This window comes from Elephantulus edwardii, unplaced genomic scaffold (assembly GCF_000299155.1).
Source record: "Elephantulus edwardii isolate Elephantulus edwardi_28Jun2011 unplaced genomic scaffold, EleEdw1.0 scaffold00024, whole genome shotgun sequence".
In the NCBI taxonomy this organism is placed as follows: domain Eukaryota; kingdom Metazoa; phylum Chordata; class Mammalia; order Macroscelidea; family Macroscelididae; genus Elephantulus; species Elephantulus edwardii.
This window is the reverse complement of record NW_006399774.1, coordinates 4,103,605-4,111,190: the sequence shown is the minus strand read 5'-3', so window position 1 is coordinate 4,111,190 and position 7,586 is coordinate 4,103,605.

Below are 7,586 nucleotides of genomic sequence, written 5' to 3'. Positions count from 1 at the left end.
ACTTTTGACTCAGGGGAAGATTTCCTTCAGTTATGGAGAGATATGACCTGTGATTTAGTAGTCTCATCTGTCAGACAACACCTGCAGCTCCAAGTTGCCCTAGGCTAAACACAGCTCATGCTTTGGGAGGTGAGAGGAAATGAAATTCATTCACCTGTGATACTGATGTCTTTGGCACAGTTCAAAGTGGTGATAGCAGGTTATCTTCCAGGCTTTGGGGCTAAAGTTTCCAGTCAGTGGGGCCAGGTTCTCCAAATGGTGGGGTGAGGTCCTCCAGCTTGTGGAGCTGGGACTTCCAGGTGGCAGCAGTGGTATTTTCAGGCAGCAAGTGTGGGACTTCCAGGCAGCAGGAGTAGGATTTCCAGGTGGTGGGGTTGGGACTTCCAGTTGGTAGTTCTGGGATTTCCAGATGGTGAGCAGAGTGTCCAGGCAGAGTGCCTGTGGCAGACTTCTAGATGGTGGGTGGGAGTGTGCAGTTAGCAGTGTAGGGTCCTCCAGGCGGTGGGTTCAGGCATCCAGGTGACAGGGCTGGGGCCTGCAGTTGGACAGGGTTTCATCTGCCAAGCTGCAGTTATGTGGTCTAGTGCTCCAGGCAAGAGACCAGTCCAGGACACATTAAGAAATTTTCAAGGCAGGTACCTAGTTAATTGACTGGCTACTCAACCCAGCCCAGAGAGTGAAACAGCTTGGAGAGTGACCTCAACAAATAATTTGAGGGATTAAATTATATAAAGAAGAACTTGGATTGTGGGGTGGAAGAAGGCTCATTAACAAATTTGCTGAAAGTGAGGGGGAAACTTGGAGCAATTACTGATGGAAGCAGGGACTGTTACCTACAGTATAGATTATACTCCAGCAGATGGAAAGCAAAAGTCCTCAAAATTGAACCACTAAACACTATAAGGAGAAACAAAAGAAAGCTGAAATTGTCAAGGGTTTAATGTTATCTGAATCCAAAATCAATTTCGATGGAAATAGCAGTAAAGAAAACAAACCATTGAGAAAATGTGCTGCAAAGGACCTGTTTAAAGTGCAAAAGAGCAAGCATGCCATTTAGAGGATAGAGTTTGCCTAACCTAAGCCGTCCCTACAAATACAATTAAGTGTTCTGAGATTTCCATTCTTTTCTTCTCAATGTTAGCCATAAATTGTTATGGTCTGTGCAGTCAAATGCCTTTGCATAGCCAATAAAACACAAATAATCATTCTTCTGGTGTTCTCTAATTTCAATATGTATCCATCTGACATCAGCAGTGATATCCTTGATGTCATGGCCTCTTCTAAATCCAGCTTGAACTTCTGGTTCCTGATCATTGTACTAGCCGTTTTTTAAGATATCTTCAGCAATATTTTGCTTACAAAAAATATTAATGATATTGTTAAATAATTTCTACATTCTGTTAGATCACTTTTCTTGGGGATGGGGACAAATATTAATCTCTTCCAGTCAATTGTCCAGGCAGCTCTCCTCTAATTTTCCTGACATAAATTGATAAGCACATCTCGGGCTGAATTTGTTAGTTGGAAGACATCAATTGGTGTTTCATCAATTCCTGGGGCCTTATTTTTTGCCAATGCTCAGTGCAGCTTGAACTTCATCATTCATCATTCATCTTGTTAATATGGTACTTCCTGAAATTTTCAGTGTCGACTAATTCTTTTTGAGACAGTAATTTTATGTATTCTTTCTGTCTTATTTTGTTACTTCCTGGATCATTCAAGATTATGCCCACAGAATTTCTCAATATTATAACTGCTGTCAGGGAATTCTCCAAAATGCTGGAGATAAATTATGTCAATTTGAAAACTAAAGTGTGCCTGATTCAAACCGTAGTCTTCTCAGTCATCTGCTATGCAACATACTCAACAATGAATAAGGATGACAGAAGAAAAAGTAATGCCTTTAAGTTGTGGTGCTGGAGAAGCATACTGAATATCCCATGAACTGCCTAAAGAACAGATTTGTTTTGAAAAATGTGACACCAAAATGCTACTTGGAGGAGAAGATGACAAAGCTTTGTCTTTCATACCTTGGACATGCAGCTATGCGAGGCTACTCCTTAGAAAGGGTTGTCAAACTTGGAAAGGTAGAGAGTAGCAAAGGAGGGGAAGATTTTCAACAAGATGGATTTGACGTGGTTACTTCAGTGATGGGCTTTTATGTGACAGAGAGAATGATGATGGCACAGGACAAGGCAGGGTTCAGGTTGGCTGTTCATAGGGTTGCTAGGAGTTGTACTTGACAGCACCTAACAACAATAACCGCTCACGGCATTGTATTTTTCAACTGACTCATATACATTTAAAAATTGGACAGTGATGACCAAAGAGTTGATACCTGGCAAGGATGATGAATTTTTTTCCAGTTGCTTTTGGCATAGTCTCAGGAGGAACCAATCCTTAGAAAGAGAGACATCATTCTGGGAAAGGTTGAGAGTCAGAGAAAGAGAAGAAGACCCTCAACGAGATTGATTGACTCCGTGACTACCACAGTGGACTTAAGCATGATGGAGATCATAAGGATGGTACATGACAGGCAAGGTTCAGATATGTTGTTAATAGGACCATTATGCAATGCCATTGACTTGAAAGCGCCGAACAACTACAACATGACTTCTCAGTGTACTTAATGTATTCTCTTATCTCAGAACATACTTGATTCCACAGGGAGCCCTCTTTCTGTAGCTTCCCACCTCTGTTGGATACTCTCAGAAAATTGCCTCTCTGATTCATGCTAAATTCTTTTCCATACTACTTTGTTCCTGGGAATTGACCTCTACAGACTGCTTTACTTAAATTCTATTGTCCTCTCTCTAGTTTCTGGTTAAATGGGTCCAAAGAGTGGGACATTAAAGAGGGAAGCTCTGGTGGCCTAGTGGTAAGGAGTTACACTGCCAATCTGAAGTCATGCAGTTCAAATCTACCAGCTGTTCTGTGGGAAAAAAGATAGGCAATCTCCTATAGTGTGATTTATTGTCTCTAAAAACCTGTTAAGAGTGTCAGTTATGATTCAATTCCCAGTCAATAACACATAACAACAACAACAAAATAGGGGATGAGGAGAAGAAACCCTGGGTCACTTTTGGTTAAGCATTATCTTGTGAATGGTAAACTAATAAGTTGGGACATACCAACTTTCTATAGGAGAAAGATGAGATAGTCTATGCCTATAAAGATTTATGGACTCCATAATCATATTGGTCAGTTCTGGGTCTCAGAGTCATTGACTTGAAAGAATAGGTTTATAGTAAGAAGGAAGAGAGTTCTGTTTATTTACTCCTTCTAGATGTCCCAGTGTAGTGTAGGGCTGCAAACCAGAGGAGTCAGCAGTTTGAATCCACTAGTGTTTCCATGGAGATGGATTAGCAGTCGATTCCCAAAAAGATTTACAGCCCCAGAAACCAAATGGAGGGTGGGTATGAGAACCTACTCAAAGACAGTGGGTTTAGGTCTTCAGGTCATTGTTTACATGGGGCTGCCTCCTTCCTTTTAAGAGAAAACCCCACTCTTGCAACTGCAATTTAGGGTTTCCTGGAATTCTTCCCTTTTCTTTCCCCCTCCTAATGGTGACAACAACTTCCTGCAGCTTCTAGTTTTAAATCCTTGGTCCTTCCACTCATTTCACTAACCATGCCTATATCTCATTAAAATGTCTTCAATTAACCTTGAGAGAAAGTCATGCATGATTGAGTAGGGCACTTAGCCCTACTCCCAATCTCACAGTCAGCCTCTCACTTCTAAGAATGGCCAAAAACATTTAATTTTTGTTTTGGACATCCTTAGAAATCCACCAGTCTTGAAAGTTTTAACATTTTTGAACATGAGTTAGGGTTAAAGTAAACGATGTGGAGACCAGCAGCAAAGTCACTCAAAACAGATCAGTTGAATTCATGAGCAATTGATTTTGGAAGTTACTGAAAACACTAATAAATTAGAAGCCTGTTCTGGCTCTAATAGCTACTTAAGTCCTTCCAGGAAAAGAGGCTGGATTTATTGCTGACACATGTCCAGAGGAAAGGTCAACAAGCTGTCAGAAGCCAAGCATCAAGCTCTGATTGAGATCTTTGTATTTGCTGCATATGGTAGAACAATCTTCAAACACAAACATGAATCCTCCAGGCACCTGTTCCTCAGGAAGGAGTCACTCATTGTCTCAGAATCAGGAGTTGTGGCTTTTTAATAAACTTCTTAGTCATCATTCTGATATCTTACATCTGTAGCCATTTCACTGTACTTTCCAGTCCTGGAGACTCATCATGGTCTAATTTATTACTCATAAAACCATAATTATCAGCTGGAAAGAATTTACCATAATTTATCTCAACCACTTCGTCCTGAGAAATTACAGCAAAGCCAATATCCAAATCCATATGCAAAAATACAAGTGACTTCCTAAGTAACTTGGGTAGGAGGGCTGGTCATAGCAGATTTCTTTTCTGTCTTCAAGTTTACTGACTTTTTGTTAACTCTGTCAAGTTAGTCCAATGAATGATTTTCATAGAAGTACTGGGGAAAGCAAAGAAAAATGAGGAGTGAAGAAGTATGAAAAAGAAAAAGTTTGCTCATGAGGATATATTGCAGGCAGTTAATAAATGAGTATTGTTCTTAATAAATGGATAAACTCCATGGATTGACATTGTTTTCAAATGGTTTTTATCCAAAACATAAATAAAAAACCCTGTTTTTTAGTAGCTTCCGAACAGGGACATGACTCTCCAGGTATGACTACATCAATCCCCTTTGCCTTCTGGAGGTCTAACTAAAATACTATTCAGAAAGAGAGAAAACCCATCACTGATAATTGTTCTAAAGTAACAACTCTGAGCTCCAAAATTAGATAGGAAAAGCATATAGTATTTCTTTGTTTTCTCCATATGTAAGAAAGACCATCCTTAATAATTTTATTGTAAAATGAATGAAATGGGATACTTTTAGTGGTTGTTGTTGTTGTTAGGTGCCATTGAGTAGTGTTCAACTCATAGTAACCCTATGAACCAAACCTTGAACCAGCCTCACATTCTCTGATACACTTGAGCCTGTTGCTTCAGTCACTTATAAATCCACCTGGTTGAGGATCTTCCTCTCTTCTTTCTTCCATATTTCCAATCATGATGTCCCTTTCCAAGGAATAGCCGCTCCCAGCAACATGTCCAAAGTATGTGAGATAAAGCTTTATCATCTTTGCCTCCAAAGTGCACTCTGGCTGCACCTTCTCCAAGACATAGTTGTTTGTCCTTTTGGCCATCCATGGGACGGACGTTCAGTACTCTTCTCCAACACCACAGTTCAAAACCACCAATTCTTCTTCTGCCATCCTTATTCATTGTTCACCTCTCAGCAGTATGGCAAATAATTAAATAGACCATGACCTGAATCAGGCACACTTTAGTCCTCAAATTAACATCATAGCTCTTCAACAATTTGCAAGATCCCTAACTATCTATTTTCCCAGAGTTAAATATGTCTCCTGATTTGCTCATTTGCTGGGACCAAGTGTATTGATTAAGGATCCAAGTAAGATGAAGTTGTTGACAGTTTCAATCTTCTCTCCATCTATCATGATGTTGCCTATTGGTGCAGTGGTGAGAAGTTTTGTCTTCTTGACAATCCATATTGAAAGCTGCAGTCTTTGATCTTATGTAGCAAGTACTTAAAGTCCCCCTAATTTTCAACAAGTGAGGTTGTGTCATCTGCACAAGAAGGTTATTGACTAGTCTTTCTCCAATCCTGATGTTCTTCATAAAGTTCAGATTCTCAAATAATTTGCTCAGTATGCATATTGAATAGACATGGAGAAAGGATACAACCTTGACACATACCATTCTTTATTTTAAACCATCTAATATTCCCTTATACTGTTCATATAAAAGCTTCTTGATCTAGGTATAGGTTTTACATAAACACAATTAAGTGTTCTGGGAGCACCAGTCTTCTTAATGTTAGCCATAATTTGTTATGATCCACACAGTCAAATGCCTTTGCTAGGTAATAAATCATAAGACATTCTTCTGATAGTCTTTGCTTTCATCCAGGATCATCTGACATCGGCAATGATAACCTTGGTGTGATGGCCTCTTCTAAATCCATCTTGAACTTCTGATAGTTCTCTGTCTATGTACCATTCTAGCCATTTTTGAAGTATCTTCAGCAGTATTTTACTTACATGTGGTATTAATGATATCATTCTATAATTTGCACATTCTGTTGGACCACCTTTCATAGTAATAGATATAAATATAAATATCTTCCTGTCGGTCAGCCCAGGCAGCTGTCCTACAAATTTCCTGGCATAAACCAGTGAACATGACCAAAGCTGCAACTATCATTTGAAATATGGCAGTTGGTATCCCATCAGTTCCTGGGGCCTTATTGTTTTGCCAATGCCTTCAGTGCAACTTGAACTTCTTTCCTCATTACCGTTGCGTCTTGATCATAGGCAGTCCCTGAAATATTCCAGTGTCGGACAATGTCATTCCAGACACAGATATTAGTGACCTCTGAGAATTGCACTTTATTGAGACATATGATGTTGTTGTTGTTATGTGCCGTCGAGTCACTTGTGACTCATAGCGACCCTATGTATAACAGCCCTAAACTCTGCTTTGTCCTATGCCAATCGTGCCATCTCCAATACACCCATCCTAATTGCCCCAGTCACTGAATCAATCCACCTCATAGAGGGCCCTCCTCTCCTGCGCTGTCCCTCCACCCTCCCAAGCATGATGTCCCTCTCCAAGGACCGGTCCCTTCATACAATATGTCCAAAGTATGTTAGACGGAGCCTCAGAATCCTTGCCTCCAAGGAGCCACCCGGTTTAACCCTTTCCAGGATGAATCTGTTTGTTTTCCTAGCAGTACATGGTACACTCAATACTCTTCTCCAGCACCACAGCTCAAAGGCATCAATTCTCCTTCTATCCTCCTTAGACATTGTCCAGCTCTCTGATGCATAAAAAGTGATTGCAAAGACCATGGCCTGTATCAGATGCACCTATAGGAGATCTTAATATTTCAGGCAGGGGGGAAAAATTCAAATGTAGATTTCCAAATGTGAAAATTTTTGGATAACAAAACTGAGGACTCGTAAGGGGGTCCACCGTCACTAAGCTTATTTACTGACAGAGGAGAACTGCAAATCTTTATACATATGAATTGCTTCCCCTTTCTCCCTTGGAGCCTCTGGTAGGCTTATAATCTGATGCTTAACTCGCTGCACCACCAGGGCTCTTTAAAGGATGGCCAAATTTCCATTTAGTCTCTTTTCTATTGCTCCAACAGCTTGCAATACTGTCCTACTACCTCTAGTCTTAATTTTTTCTTATCTTTTTGCCAAAATGCTGCCAGAGTATTTAAAATATAGCAATAACAACAAGCTTCTCTGATCACATCACTTCTAGGTTAAGGTCATTCTGTAGTTAGTCCTGGCTCTTAGGCTACTGGCCAGATTCAGGCTGCTTCCACACCTACGTCACCTTGATCTTCTCTCTTACTCTTCACTAATCTCTGCCCCATCCCCCCATAATCTAGTCCCAAGCCATACTGAATGACTTTCAGTTCTTTGAAAGTCTTTATTGTTTAGTCCCTTG